The 16,039-nt window shown below is 35.8% G+C and overlaps 1 protein-coding gene across 1 annotated transcript in view; it reads right to left on the reverse strand.

Annotated features, from left to right (window-relative positions):
* The window catches only part of LOC145680380 (chymotrypsin A-like), a 229,164-nt gene that overhangs the window by 53,060 nt on the left and 160,065 nt on the right, over positions 1-16,039 (reverse strand). Inside the window, exon 3 of the mRNA XM_081750811.1 lies at positions 11,551-11,646. The gene's annotated coding sequence lies outside the window, so the exon portion shown is untranslated. The remainder of the gene's footprint in view (positions 1-11,550; positions 11,647-16,039) is intronic.

Raw genomic sequence — 16,039 nt, forward strand, 5'->3', positions numbered from 1 at the left:
CCACGCTGTCTGCAGGAGGGTCCCCAAGCGTTTAGTTACGCCACTGGGCCTATATCCATCCAGTTTTTCGAGTGACGAAAATAAATAAAGCTATTATATATATATTTTTGAAAGTTTATTGTTTGTTGGACGCTAACATTAATATTGGTGAGTTGTCAATTTATATTAAACATGCATTTTCTCCGACAATTTCTAACTTGAATATTATTACATTTTTTGTTATATAGTGCGCAATGTCTTGTAACTAATCTGTTTAGTTACCGTACCTGTAAATGCCTACAACTTATTAATTGTTAATTCGTACTTGATGTCTAACTGTAACTGGTAAAAGAAATTGTTTGTTTTTTATTACTACTTCCTGTTAACGTAGTGCGTAAACGGATTTCAAATTAAAATGATTTGCATATACTGATGATATACCTATGATAGTCTATGTTTTGACTGTCTCCCCAGTTTTTATTTTCTAGAGCCGCCACTGAGTACGCACAAAACCTTAGAAAGAACACCCAATGCTTTTTAGTCTCCAAATAATTTCTTCATTTTACCTCACTAAAACAATCTGTGTTTTCAAATGTACATCTGTAAACAAATGTATTTTAAGTACATTTTATAAAACTGTTGTTTTTAATTTCGTCCTTCCCGTTTATTATAAAATTTAAACTCGAATATAGTCCATGCTGGTTTTCTATGTAGATGTTATGAAAGAATCTCGGTAAGAAAAGCTTCAAATGACTCTTATGACCCTTATGTATTAAACTATCCATTAATTTGTTCATAATTACTTCATTTCTTTAGCCATCCGTCGTCTTTAGTAGTAAGGGAAATGGAGCATTGAAAGTACCTATGTATCGTACTCCTCAGGGACGTACGGAGGAATTTTTTTTTATGGGGTCCAAATTCAATATGAGGATAAATTATATTAAAATTTGTAAACTCACCCATGAATTTAGACTTTTACAGAAAAGTCGAAATTTCGTGGAGAGTTCCCTGCGTACGTCCGTAATACTCCACACCAGCGTACGCCAATCTCAAACATTACAAAATCCCATCTTGAGAGGCAGAAATTCTTACATTGGTCTTAAATTTCCCACGTTATACTAATTACAAAATTAAAAAAAAAAAAAAAAAACTATTGTATGCCACACATTTTCTTCAATGTATGAATAAGCTACCCGTTAATTTCGAACTTCTCCGTTTATCGAACTTCTCCGTTTATGTGATGAATAACTATTTTTCTTAAATGAAAGAGACAGTTGAAAATGTTGGTGAAAGCAAGTACATTTTGTCCTCAGAACTTAGCATTTACATAATTTCTTTGTGTTATCCAGGAATAAAAGTGAGGGGGAACGTCGTCCCCCACTTCCATAAAATATCTTCGGCGTCCCCTCACTTCTTAAAGAATTACAATGGGCAAAGATACGCAAGGGGGACGGCGTTACGTCATGCGTCTCCCTATGTTTTCAGATCCACTTTTACCCCCGGTGTTATCAAATTAAAAGAATAACATTATTATCCTGTCGTTTTGTATAGAACGCTTACTTGGTTGTTTCTCATTTTGCATTTCACTCCCCCCCCCCGTAAATTACATTATTCGTATTTTTTTTTTTTAAATACCAAAGCACAATTTACACTTCTTGGAGTTTACTTTTGAGAATCGCAAGCTACTTCTGCACTAGCATGCGTCTTCCGGTAACAAAACTTGATAATTAACATTGATTTCAAGATTATAGACGAGTCATTGGTCTACTTTTCCACTCATAGAGAATTTTGTTGCTGTCGAGAAATATCCCTCGTATTTGCTGCCAATTGCAACGAAAATTCTCTTTATTCTTTCTCTCGAAAAAGTAATGCCAAAAATCCTACAAAATGGGATTTTTTCCCTCACCAGTTGACAATTAACATCTCTCCTCCGCCACTATGCAGCCCTGCCTGTCGGCATTTAAAAACGTGTCAACTCCCAAGTATGTGGCATTTAACTACATTTATAACAATTTAAGAACAGTGCATCTTAATGTGATTCTGTGGTTTTCAGTTAAAGATGCTTTGTCATCACAATCTTTGTTTTTCAACATTCTAGTGCATCTCTGAAATTGTAAACGCCTTTATCACACAACCGTGACCAAGTGATTATGCTAATAGTTGTAAATAAGTAGCTATTTTCGCTTATCATCGCACACGTGATAACTTTATTGTTTTTCGTTTCTTAGAACCTCTAGAATGTAATTGGAATTTGACACTTTATTAGAGGTAGCGAAAGAAAGAAGACAATGAAAAATGACAACAAATGGCTTAAAACATTAAATTGAACAGGGACGTAGCGTCAACCGAAGATCTTTTCTCTAAATAAACAGAATAACGTATTAAAACAAAATTATGCTATAATAATTTAAGAATAATGCATTAGAAATAAACAATTACTTTAATTAGAAAACCATGCTATGCTTCAGAAACTGGCTTTTTTTCTCTTTACAGTTTGAGTTTCTGTGTTCTGATACTTCCTACAACACCGAAGTTATGAAAGACGGGATTACATGGGTTCTGATCCGGTGCAGTCAAGCAGAGGGCTCACCTCTGGTACAGTCCGCAGCAAAAAACCTGCAACATGAGCATGTAAGTTTATTGTGAAACTACGCCTAACAACCCAGAGAATCAACATAACATCTAAGTGCCACAAATCACGCCAGGAGAAACGTCAGCGTTCTCCCTCGCACACTTATTTTGGAGCAAAAGACTTTATCGTTTCACAATAAACTTTTAAATGCTCATGTTGCAGGTTTTTTTTTGCTGCGGACTGTACGTGGGCTTCCTGCATTGATGTTATTCCGCGCCAAGTGAGCTTCGTGATAAACAAACACTGTCTGTGTGGGTTTTATCGATGTTCTCCCGTTTCATCTAATTTCCTTCACTTCATTTCGTTTCGTTTATTATCATCACCGCCTCCTTTAGACTCTGAGTATAAATGTGGGAGATTAAACTTAAAAAAAAAAAAAAAAAAAAAAACTGAATCTTTCAGTTGAATATATTTGGACTAAAATTTACACTAATATAAAAGAGAAATGTAGCAAATATCTAGATATAACCAGATCTCGATTGGCATGGCTGACTGGTAGAGTGTGCTAACCTCTCATGTGAGGGGTATCTGGTTCGATTACAGTCCATATGAGTTTGTAATGAATAGCATCTTGTCCGTGTCTTTTCTCGGGGTACTCCTCTTTCCTACCAAATTGTCATTACACAGTTTCTTTCATAATCATTCGCTTTAATTAATCACCCATCTTCTTTAGCTTAAAAGAGAACATTGTGGAAACGTTAAATTAAAATTTCATTGTCCACTGCAGTCGTCTGCAACTTGAAATGTATTTAAATTACTATACAACATATGTAATTATTCGTTGTCAGATTATACTATATATCGTGACGTGGACAAATGGCCACAATGCTGACTTCTTTGCATTGTCTCCCAATCAGTCAATAGTTGGTACTAGCTGAACCTGGGCTATTTACACACTTCTAATATAAGCGTGAATCTCCTTTCCACTTCTCACTATATCTGTACAAGTCCCTTTACGGACACACGTAAAGGACAGGACGACTCTCAAAGGGAGTGAATTACTGTAGAGAAACATCTAAATGTATATACATAATGTGGGTTGAGTTTGTGACAAACTTGGATAAGTGATAGATGATACCAAATACATTTTTTTTTTTGTTACAATTCCATATCCGAATACGCCTCATTGTGGGTCCACAAGCTTTCGAAGTTGCCAGCTTACAATAGGTTTTGTCATTCAGATTAAAGCAAAGCGCCTGAAATGTTAATCAACGCGTTATACGTAGCTCCTTTACTGGTTGCCTTTTACAAGTGTCAATAGGGTACAAAACGACCTTTAAAATGTGGAATAGAGAAATAAAGACAAGTTTTCGAAAAAATTGAATGACAACTGGCAAATCTATACAAAAGTTGGAATCGACCAGCGAAAACGGCACGTTTCTAGCACTTGTGGTTTTCGAGATCTCATTGACGAAAAGATTGGACACAAACATATAAACTTTGCTAGCATTTTAATATACAGTGTATAGATGGTACGGTTTGAGTTTAACGTTCTTTTGCAATGTAACTAGTGTCGAACTGCAAATGGAATTTCCGATTGTGGGTGATCGTATCTTCTTTTAACTGACTTCAAAAACGGAGGTTTTCAATTGAACGCATATGTGAGTATGAGTGTGTGTGTGTGTTGTACTTCACGCATGAGGAGCACGATAGGTTAGTGGTAGAGCGCTTATCTCTGATACAAAGAGCCTTGGTTCGAACCGTGGCCAAGTAAGTTTGTGGTGGACAACATCATGTCTGTGGGTTTTCTCAGAGTACTCCAGTTTCCTCCCATATTCTCATTCCACCAATTCTTCCATCATCATTCACTTGCCTCAATCTACCGTCTTCATTAACCTAAAAGGACATAATCGTGCGATTTTACTTCATTTTAATTTGTTCACGCATAACTTCGACATACATACACCCAATTTTGATGTTTTTTTTGTTAGAAACAGCTTCAATTTGTTCACGCATAACTTCGATATAGGTGCACCAAATTTTTGTTGATTTTTTTTGTTTGAAAGAGCTTCAATTTGTTCATGCATAACTTCGAGATACGTACACCAAATTTTGATGGTTGTTTTTGTTAGAAACAGCTTCAATTTGTTCACGCATAACTTCAATATAGGTGCACCAAGAGCTTCAATTTGTTCATGCATAATTTCGACATAGGTCCACCAAATTTTGATGATTTTGTTTGAAATAGCTTCAATTTGTTCACATATAACTTCGATATATATGCACCAAATTTTGATGATTGTTTTTTTTTTCGTTTGCAATAGCTTCAATTTGTTCACGCATGTCTTGGACATAGGTCTTTGAAAGACGGTATTTTTCCAGTGATCCCATATAAATTTCTTTAAGATCTGATGGTAATCTTGGAGCTAGAGCATTTGCTCGAGGGAAGTGGGAAGATTTGCCTCCACTGACTGTACTTACATGAAAAATAGACATTTCAGACACAGTGCCCTCTCCATGAAGACCGACAGTGTTTTTGAAACCTTACACAATTGCTTACTTACGTCGTATTTCAATATGTACGTTCTTATTGTAACTTTAACCTAAGTAAAGAAATCTTACTTCAAAGTATTGTTGAGTGTCATAGTGTTAAACATTATATGCATGCAAATAGCGTACTTTGGGTTTCATGCACTTGATTCGTCTTCACACTACTAAGAGTTAATGTTAAGTATTGACGGCTTGACGGCTGTACATGAAAATAGCACTTCTCGATGAGCAAATAGTCACTTGAAGATTTTCGTGTCACCTACAAATGAAGCAAAGGCATTCACTTGATGTTTCATGTTACGTAAAACTATGACCTTTAAGGGCATCTTATGAAGTTTCCATTGTAATATGTTTAACTTTGTCCAACACGCTTCATCATTCACATGGTTCATTATTTGTTACAGATAGAATTACATACTTAGGAAAGAGAATTGCGAAAAGGGTTTTCTTTCTAAATCAGTTGCAAAATTGACTATGCACACATGTAAGGTTGCCAAATTAATTCAGTGGACAATTAAGGAATTTCATGATTTATTAACATACATTACTTACAGTGGCGTATTTAGGCATTTTGCGGACCTAAGCAATTTGTGGCCAGAGGACTCTAACTCGCTAATACAAAAAAATGAAATGAAATGAAATCTTTAAGTTTTACGTCCCACGGTTATGCCGGTTAGGCTAAAGGAGACGGTGATTATGAGAAATTAATGAAATGGTGGAATGAAGAAAGTGGGAGGAAACGGGAGAACCCCGAGAAAACCCACGCACACGGTGTTTGTCCACCACAAAGTTTACTTGGCGAGAGCAGGGTTTGAACCCGGGACCCCAAGCACCAGGGGTGAACGCTCTACCACTGAGCCACCGCGGCCCCTCGCTAATACACCAGCCTCATGATAAGTTGTCAATTAGGGTGGTCCTTATTTTTCGACTTTCTATTTTTTTAAGTATCACCCCCCTAAAATGTTTCCATGTCAGACCAAATTAACACATGAGAAAAATGAGCTGAATTCGAATGATATTACGAGGGAGAATCAAAAAGTAAGTTACACTTCCAAGTTACGGCAATTTATGAAACCATCTACACATTGGCAACACGGCTATGACAACATACACTGTACGTTCACTTTTCCAGATCGCCACCAAAAGACTGTAAATATTTCTCGTAACGGTCAACTAACCTTTCGATTCCGGATGCATAGAAATCTCTTCCAGCGCTATGTAACTACTTGCAGACAGCTGCTTTCACCTCCTCATCTTTTCGGAATCGTCGTCCTCCGAGATCATTTTTCAGCTTAGCAAACACATGATAATCATATGGCGCTAAGTCCAGATAGTATGGAGGATGTTGCCATATCTCACACTTGAATCGTTGCAGTAGTTTGGATGTTTGGCAGGCCGGTGAGGTGTTGTGTTATCGTGCAACAAAATCACACCGACGCTCAATTTTCCCCGCTGCTTTTCTTTAATTGTCTTACACAACCGGTGCAACGTTTGACAATACGAAGCCGCGTTAAGTGTCGTGCTTTGCGGCATATATTCCAAGTGCATTACACCCTCAATGACGAACACTGTCGCCATGGCCTTTCCTGCTGAAAGTTGGATCTTGGCCTTCTTTCGTGATGGTGATGTGGTGTACATCCATTCCATCGATGTGGTGTACATCAATTCCTTCAGCCGTTCCAAACTTAAAAGGTACTTTTCCCCCTTGTTGTATACTGCAAATGCACGAAAAAAGTTGAGATCGCCACTTAATATTATTCAATTGAGCTAATTTTTCTTAAAGGTTACACACATCGTTGATGCAATCTCAATCCTGTCTTAGCGATGATAAGTAAGGCTTGGATTTTCGGTGCTCCACCAAATCACAGAGCTAGTTAGGGTTGGGGAAATAATGTTTTCAAGTTAGCACATGGCTTTTCGGGTTCCAAATTCGAAATTTATGTCCACCAAACTCCACAAAAAAAAAAAAAAAAAAATCTCTACACAATCAAGGAATTTTCATCAAATAAATTCCAAATTAGAAATTTTCATTCGTTATTCGTACGTTGTACCGATTTGGATCTAAGTTCTTTCTCGTTCCCCGCCAGTATTAATGTTAATTTATTGCGTCCTTACGTTATGTATATCAATGCACGTAATTTAATTTAAAACGTCACAATAGTAGGAAAGATATCACAACGCAAGCTCTTGGAGTGCATAAGGTGAGAAATGAAAAACTTCCCTGACCTCTCTTAGATTGTAAAGAAAATACAAAAACTAACGCGGCATTATAAGAGCCAGCTAGCTGATCCCGACTGAAACGAGTAAAATAACAATTCATCTTGGGTAAAATAAAAAAAGGGCCTATGTTTACCAGAAGGGGTCCAGCTCTTTTATCTAAAAAATAAAAAATGTTACAATTTTGGTAATTTCTGTCCACATTCGGTTAGTTTAGGGTAGGTTAGGTTACTTTAGGTTAGTTTAATTTATGTTATATTAGTGTAGGGGTCCCGCATAATTCCCCCCCCCAAAAAATAGAATTTCGCTTATTTACTAATATTAGGTTAGTTTAGGTTAGTTCAGGTTAGCTTAGGTTAATTTATGTTAGGTTAGGTTAGATTTGATTACGTTATGTTACGTCTAAGTACTTGTATCATTATTTCTCCTGTAAATTTTGTTTTTTTACGTGCTTCTGGACCCCTTGTACTAAACATACCCCCAGAAAAGCTTGATTCAGTATTAGAAAAACTCTCGTTGCATATGGGGAAGATTTTCTTTTCAGCATAGAAAAGCTGGTGGAAGCTATCAACTCAGAAGTTTATTTTGTACTTTTTCTTAGTTGTAAGTTATTTACCACATACTCTTTAATATCACTTACATTCTCTCCAATATAAAATATATCCACATAGAAAGCGATATGTTCCCTTAGTGTTTGTAGGCGTTGAGCTCTCTTCTCTCAGTATAAAGTTCCCGGAGGGATCTCATGTGGTTCGGATCCCACGTTAAGCTGAATTCCATGTCTCGTACAGCTTCGCTGCTGAAACAAAACCCTAAAACCAAATCCAAATCGCAGTATAAAGTACTTCTGGTGAACCGAGAAACTCGTGACATTTTCCAGTACTGAGATGATGAATGTTGTAAAAATTCAATTTATCTTTGTCACTCTTCCACGCCTTGAAATGCCAACAAATCGGCGGCAAATTATAATATTCGTTTACAGTTTTCGATGTTAATTAGATATATTTTTCAACAAACCAAGTATATACTATACTGCCTTATAGAATTTGATATAAAAATATTAAAACTGTTTCCGACGAATTGTATTTATTATATAAGATAGTTTTCATTCCACCAAATTTCCACCAAAAAACATACTTTTTCTCATTTTTCTACCAACTAATTTCAGTACTTTTTCCGTAAAAAAAAAAAATCCTTAACCCTAATAAGGATTAGGAAAAGAAAAAAAAAACTATTTTCACGGCCCTATTAAGAATAGTGTATTATTATTATTATTATTATTATTATTATTATTATTATTATTATTATTATTATTATTATTATTATTATTATTATTATTATTATTATTATTATTATTATTATTATTATTATTATTACTGATTGTTAACGATTCCATTGAAAATTGACTTCGTAGTGTATATCTTCAAGTAATTTGTAATGACACGTTTCGTAAATTTTTGTAAAACTATAGTCTCGTCTCGATTCTCGAAGAATTTTTTGAAAAATCTCGCATCGAAAATTTCGTCGTCTCATTTTCTAAATGTTTGCACCATATTTATGCCCTAATTTGTTCTTAGTTTCACCTAGAAGTTGTCAGAATAGTTTCGCGTCACTAAGAAGTTCACGAAGGGTGTGATATAACAAATATTTAAACAATTTTTATTATTGTTGTATGCAGTGGCGGATCCAAGGGGGATATAGGGGCTATAGACCCCCCCTTCAAGCTCAGATATACACTGGATAAAATGGGCTTCAACCCTGCTTTACACTGGATAAAGCGGCAAATTATGGTTTAGCCCTCCCTTGACCATATCCTGGATCCACCACTGGTTGTATGTATAAGACTTGCGTGTATTTAGGGGGCGCGGTGGCTCAGTGGTAGATTGTTCACCTCCGGTGCTTGGGGTCCCTGGTTCGATCCCAGCTCGCGCCGTGTGGACTTTGTGGTGGACAAACACCGTGCTCGTGGGTTTTCTCGGGGTTCTCCCATTTCCTCCCACTTTCTTCATTCCACTATTTCACTCATTTCTCATTATCACCGTCTCCTTTAGCCGAACCGGCATAACCGTGGGACGTTAAACAAAGATTTCATTTCATTTCATTTTGCGTGTCTTTAAACGTTGTTGATACAGTAAGTCTTCTTCATTGTGTTCGTATAATCACTCTACAGTTTGTGTATGAATCATGCAACACATAAACAATGCTTCTGATCTAAGGCTTCGGTGAACTAGTGTTTTGCCCAATGAGACTAGTGAAATTCCTCGGATCATCTCAAAGTTCGAAAGTTCAAAGTTTCGTCTCGTTTTCAAGACGGGATGAGAAATTTCTCTTCTTGTGGACAACATTATCTAGAAGTTTATTTAATAAATATAAAGGGGGAAAGAAGTGTAATAATGTTTCAATTTATAGTGAAGAAAAAGTACTTGACAAAATTCGAGGTGTGTGTGTGATGATTTCTGTCCATACTAAGGTTCACGTCCGTAGCTAGGATTGACCAAGCGAGCTGAATAACCTCTACGGAAACCGCTGGATATTTCAGTTGCTCGTTGTGTGTTTAGATCAATGGTTTTCAACCGATATGCTGCGACACACTGATGTGTCACACAGTTCCCTAAGGTGTGTCGCGAAATTTTAGAATTTAAAAATCATGAAAATTTAATAATAATTAGTTAAAATCGAGACAGACTGTACCAGTCAACCCTCAAGTGGTAGCAATAATGCTCAGTGCTATAGCTATAGAGTAATTATAAAAACTAATTGGTTTTACTATTATAATAGATATTACTATTATTACCATTATTATTATTATTATTTATAATAAAAATATCAAACACGTGTTTCGCTATGTCCTGACGCTCAGTAAAGTGTGTCCTCAGTCAAAAAAAGGTTGAGAACCACTGATTTAGATAAATATAGGCAGTTTTTTATTTTTCATTTTTAATAAGCAATCAAGACATTTTTATTTAAATATTAGTTCTCAATCAAAAATTTTAGTATTTCTGGCGTATTATTTCTCCGAGACAAGGCAACAATTCTTCTTCTTCTTCTTCTTTTTAATAACTTAACCGTTCTGTTATTGATTTTTATTTCTGTCTTTATGCACTTGACAACGATTCCTTGCATGAGTATGACAGAAGGACAGGTAGATTTAATCTTTGCTTCTTTTCAGCAATTCAATTTATCGGAAGCAGCAATTAAGTTGTGCTAATTTGTATATTCCACTACTTCCCATTTCTTTTCATGAAAGATCCAGATGGTTTTTGTCTTTTGCAAGTAAACATGCTTAATATTCACTCGATAGAATTGCGTATTCAGTTTGTGATCATTTTTTCCATTTTCAGAAGCTGTTGAAATCATATAGAACTGTGTTAATTGTTTATTGCATTTCATATGTTTTTTTTTTGCCCCTTCCTACATTGAGAGTGCCGTGCCGTGGGAAAATCAGCGCCCAGGGCGAGAGTATGCGATGGCGCCCCCGTACATATGAGTGAGGTTGACAGATCAGCCGCAAAGCGCCACCATGGTTGGTTCGAAGCTTAAGATAATTTTCAAAAATAAACTCTGCTTTTCCTTTATTTTGAGCACTCTTTATTACTTTTTTGTTCCATTTTATGTATGTGCGCATGCATTTTCCTAACATGAGTAACATTATAGGACGACTTCCTAAAGCAGGAAGAGGATTTAAGTACATACTAGTAATATTCCAACTCTTTCCTCTCTCTTTTTCTTTCCTTTTTTCTTTTCTTTTCCTCCCGAATTTTGCGCCCCCTTACCTCGGCGCCCGGGGACGCCGCTCTGCTCGTTCCCCCCCAAGGCACGTTACTGCACATAGATCATTGAAATACTGTATTTTATAATAATATAATTTACATGAAGTTTTTCTCTCTCTTAAAAGAAAAAAAAAATCCCTACTTTAATGCGAAGTATTCTGGCTACGGGCCTGCTAAGACCCCAACAGTACTGTGAACGTGCAATGAGGATGCAATTGACAACAAATGAAATATTAATTAAATGAAGTTAAGAGTATATGTAAGGGGAGTCGATGCAGAGACTTCATTCTGTTCGAGACACTTATGAAATCATTATCAAGAAATAATAGGTAAGTCAATTAATGCTGTTGATTTCCAAGATGTTAAGGGAACTAGAAGCACATTTGCTAAGAACGTATACACTTAAAAAAAAAAAAAAAAAAACTTAAAATAAGGAAATGTAGTTTTAAATCTGCCCCTTACCTGTTAACGAAATCCTGTGTCCGAGCCCTGATTTCAGAAGGCGTTGGACTGCTCTCTACAGAAGATCGGATGCAGTTTGCAGTGTCTTCGCATGGACTGAAATGGGAAAAGCAAAAATGCAGGGTCAGAAGCTAATCGGAAGAAGTTGATCACCGTTCTTTTTTAAAAAAGCACATTTTCTTTCGAACCTCTTCTTCCAGTTAATAAAGTGAGAGTCGCGGGAAAAATCAGGACAGCGCTGCTGCCATCAGCGACAGAATTAGAAACTACATACATCCTACGTAATCATCATGCTGTGATCATCTCATCTCATCCCACACACACGAAAAAGGAATGTTTTAATATTTGCTTTCTTTCTTGGAAATACTGGTTGAGCGTTTGGGAAATTTCTTCTCTAAAACGGAAAAAGGATTTAAAAGGTCGTTTCTCTTCATGGGGATACCCGTACATACGGATCTTACGCTTCATAATGTTTCTTTCCTCCTACAGTTACAGTCAAACACCAGCTATCCGGATTAATAAGCTCTGGACGTAATATGGATATGTAGAAATCCGGATAGTTTTAGAAAAGGAGAAATCATTTTAAAAAAAAAGATTTATGCTATGAAATAAAAAAAATAAATCTGAAATTGGTTTTGTTCAATAAAAAGGAAATATCTGCCCTTTATGTGTTAACGAACCTCCAGCCCTAAGGTTGCCAATCTTTCAGCATTTTACCGGACAGTTCGGTTTTTGACCTCCTTATTCGGTGTCCGGTACGACCTCAGAACCGGACATTAAATGTTTGGTAATTTTTTACTCTTACTAGTCCTATTCTGTGTTCTAATCAGATTATTTTAGAGTGACGAAAGGAATCGTTTGTCGATGAACATGGTTAAAGCAGAGCTTATAATTCGCTTTGATATTGGGAGACCCGGGTTCGATTCCCGGCGCGAGCACATGTGGTTCGGATTCCACGTTAATCAGTAGGTCCAAGTCTCATATAGCCTCGTTGCTGAACGGGACGTTAAACTCAAAATCAACAATCAACGCTTTGATATTTACCTATCGTGCGCGAAATTTGCCGAAGAGTTGATGGCAAGAAAATTGACTGAACTTATCAAAACTGTTAAAGGTCAACAAAAGTACATTTTCAAGAGCGCACCTAGCACTGCTTCATCCCTCAGCTACATCTTCCAATTAAATAATGTATCCAGATCCAGCAAAAGTGTGCAAACATTATGAAACATCACCAGACCCAGTGAAGCTGATAAGACTTATTTTTCAAGTATATTTTGTGCATGCCATAATTATATTGCCAATTATATTTGATTTTCTGTTTTAAATACGGTGTATTATTTATGGTAGACTACAAAAATTACATGTGCCAACTCAACCAAAACTGCAATAAGTAAGTTTAATAAATGCTTCAAAAGTAACTAAAGTTATTAAATTCGAACTCCGAATCGCTCAATTTTATGTGAAGTAACCACTTTTAGATTGTTTACATTTTTGACGACCGACGATGTCACGATCTTAAAAGAGTATACGTTCTCCGAGAGGGTGTACGGTATTTCCATTTTCAAAACTTATCAACCCTACTGAGCCCTGATTTTAGAGAAAGCGATGAAAATAAGATTACTTTTTGCTTCATTTCAAACAGTTAAAACGAAATACAGAGAATTACAATTACATTTATAGTAAATTTTAACGTTGCTTTTAGGGTATAATAGGAATTTACAGGAAATTATATCTTCAACGAAATAACACTCGTAATTGAACAAGTTTTTTTTCTTTTGAAAATTTATTATTTTTAATATTTCCTGATATGATCCGAATAATTAGGGTAACATTTTTACTAGGGTCTATGCTATATTTCCTCATGATATGGAAAATAGATTTAAAAAAAAAATCGAAGGTGTAACTAGAGAACAATTGCTCCCTAAAGTCCCTACATAACGGACTGGTATGGATTGATTCAAGTTCGACTATAGCGATGGAGCACAAAAAGTTTGAAGCAATTAAATTTGTTACTTGAAATTTAGTGCTTTTTTTGAGCACCAAGGCTATATAAAGCGTGCACCTACAGCATAAGGTGGAATCCAAATCACTAAAAGGTAAAAATGCATTCAAATTGTTCATAATGCGCTCTCACCGGGAATCAAATCCGGAACCACGTGAATGAATTCGGGACTAGATCTGTGGGGAAGGAGCTAGAGGTAACTTGGGAACTATATTGTTATCATTCTGTCCTTTAGCCTCACCGGCATAAGCGTGGGACGTAAAACTCAAATGTAATCACGCTGATTTAATTAACAATCTATCTGACAGCTTAAAAAAATGTAGATGTTAGTCTTCCTGGGACTTATAGAGGACTGTAGAATGTACTTGCAAATATCAAAGAAAATATTTGACCTTTCAGAATACGAGCAACTAAACATTAATAGATTATTTATTACTATTAAAAAAACACACACTCAGTTGATATCTTTATTAGCAAGCACGTCTTTATTATCATTTGAATATACCTTACTTATAATAATAATAATAATAATAATAATAATAATAATAATAATAATAATAATAATAATAATAATAATAATAATAATAATAATAGAGCTGCTAATGTATGTACGTGGTCTTGGGTTTAATTCTAGATGAGGATATTATTATTATTATTATTATTATTATTATTATTATTATTATTATTATTATTATTATTATTATTATTATTAATATATTTATTCAGTTAGTAAGATGGAGGTTTCCCTGTGGGGCAAAAACCTATTTTCAAAACTTTCAAAAAACCGGTCCGGTTTTCTATCAAACCGGTTCGATTCTCTATCAAACTTCATTTTCCGTTTTCTATCAAACTGGTATCGGTTTTATGTTTCCTATCAAGAAACTTTTTATTTCTTCGTAAAGCTTGTTTGGACACGAATACTTCAGGAACAAATAGTGCCATGCATTGAAGGGGAGCGAGTGGGGCGTCGGCTTCGGGCGCCGAAGTAAGGGGGCGCAAAATTCGGGAGGAAAGTAGAAAAGAAAAGAATGAATGAAAAAAAGAGAGGAAGAATTAGCTACTTGGAATATTTTAGATCAACAGCAGTAATTTTAAATCTAATATTTAATTTGACCAGGGTTAGAAAATGCATGTGCATATTTATAAAATGGAAGGAAAAAATTAATAAAAAGTGCTCAAAATCAAGGAAAAGCAGGGTTTATTTTTGAAAATATTCTTACGCTTCGCGCCAGCCACAGTGGCGCTTCGCGGCTGGTCTATTGACCTCACACATATATACGAGGGCATCGTCATATACTCTCGCCTCGGGCGCTGATTTTCCACGGCACGGCATTGGGAACAAAGAACAGATTCTTTCTTTAAAAATCTAAAACTCTTTTGGAGAAAACGAAAATGTCAGATTTTCGATTTTTCTACAAACCAGTTTCATTGGGCATCCTTAGTTAGAGCCACTGACATTGACCCTATACTTTTTGATTAGGATTCGTGTTTGATACTGAATACAAGAGATCCACAAGGAAGAATTTAATTACTGATATTTTTCAATTATGAATCTTGGTTTACTGACGAAACTCAGATATAGAAAGATAACACACAATTCTCTAAATCTTCAAATTTCTTCTTGGATTGTTTACAACGTAAGTGGTATAAGTAATCCTTGATCAATAATTAAGCACGTATTAGGATGCTATAGTTCAGTAGCGTCATTTCAGATTTGGCTGGGGGGGGGGGAAACCCCTTGATATAAGTAAAATTTCGCGTTTTTCACTGACTTACTACTATTCTATTGATAAAATCTATATAAATCTCTAACTCAGGGGGGGAGCGAATGCCCCCTCCATTCCCCCCTTAAATGACGCCCCTGCTATAGTTACATGATTTATTCAGGGCACCTGCTCAAGAAATATTCACAGTCCGTGAAGCAAGAAAGAAAGAAAAAAACGAACGTAACAATTTACAAGTCTGGTCCTTCGTCCTTTCCACAAAGTAATATTTGTTACAAGCTTTTCAAACGTCTGAGTATTCTGCTAGTGCACATTCCATATTGGATTTCTAGCTTGATTTCACAATCTGGAATGAAACTCACTTAAAAAGAAGAAAAATATTTAGCTGTACTTTTATGTTTCGAGCTTCGTAGGAATACAGTTGATAGGCCCTACGAAAGCTAATGGTTGGCGTGGTTGCGAATTAAGAAAAAAAATGTGTTTGTCCAACGTTGTATGTTGGCCAACCAACAATTTACCGATCATTTATTTGACAGTTTCGACCTCGTATTCCCAATTGCAATTTTACTTCTTTCGTAGGAATTTCGTTGGGACCTAGCCGAATTTTTTATTCATATCTATCTGGAACAACAAAGCCAGACCCGTATTTGTGATTTGCTAACAAACTGTAATGTATTTTCATTCCAAAATTGAGTCCAGGTGTTACTCTCCAAATAAAATTGTTCGTATAATACTGTATATACCAAATTACACCATCCATGAA

Source organism: Thermobia domestica, chromosome 3 (assembly GCF_964235325.1).
Source record: "Thermobia domestica chromosome 3, izTheDome1.hap1.1, whole genome shotgun sequence".
Classification (NCBI taxonomy): Eukaryota; Metazoa; Arthropoda; class Insecta; order Zygentoma; family Lepismatidae; genus Thermobia; species Thermobia domestica.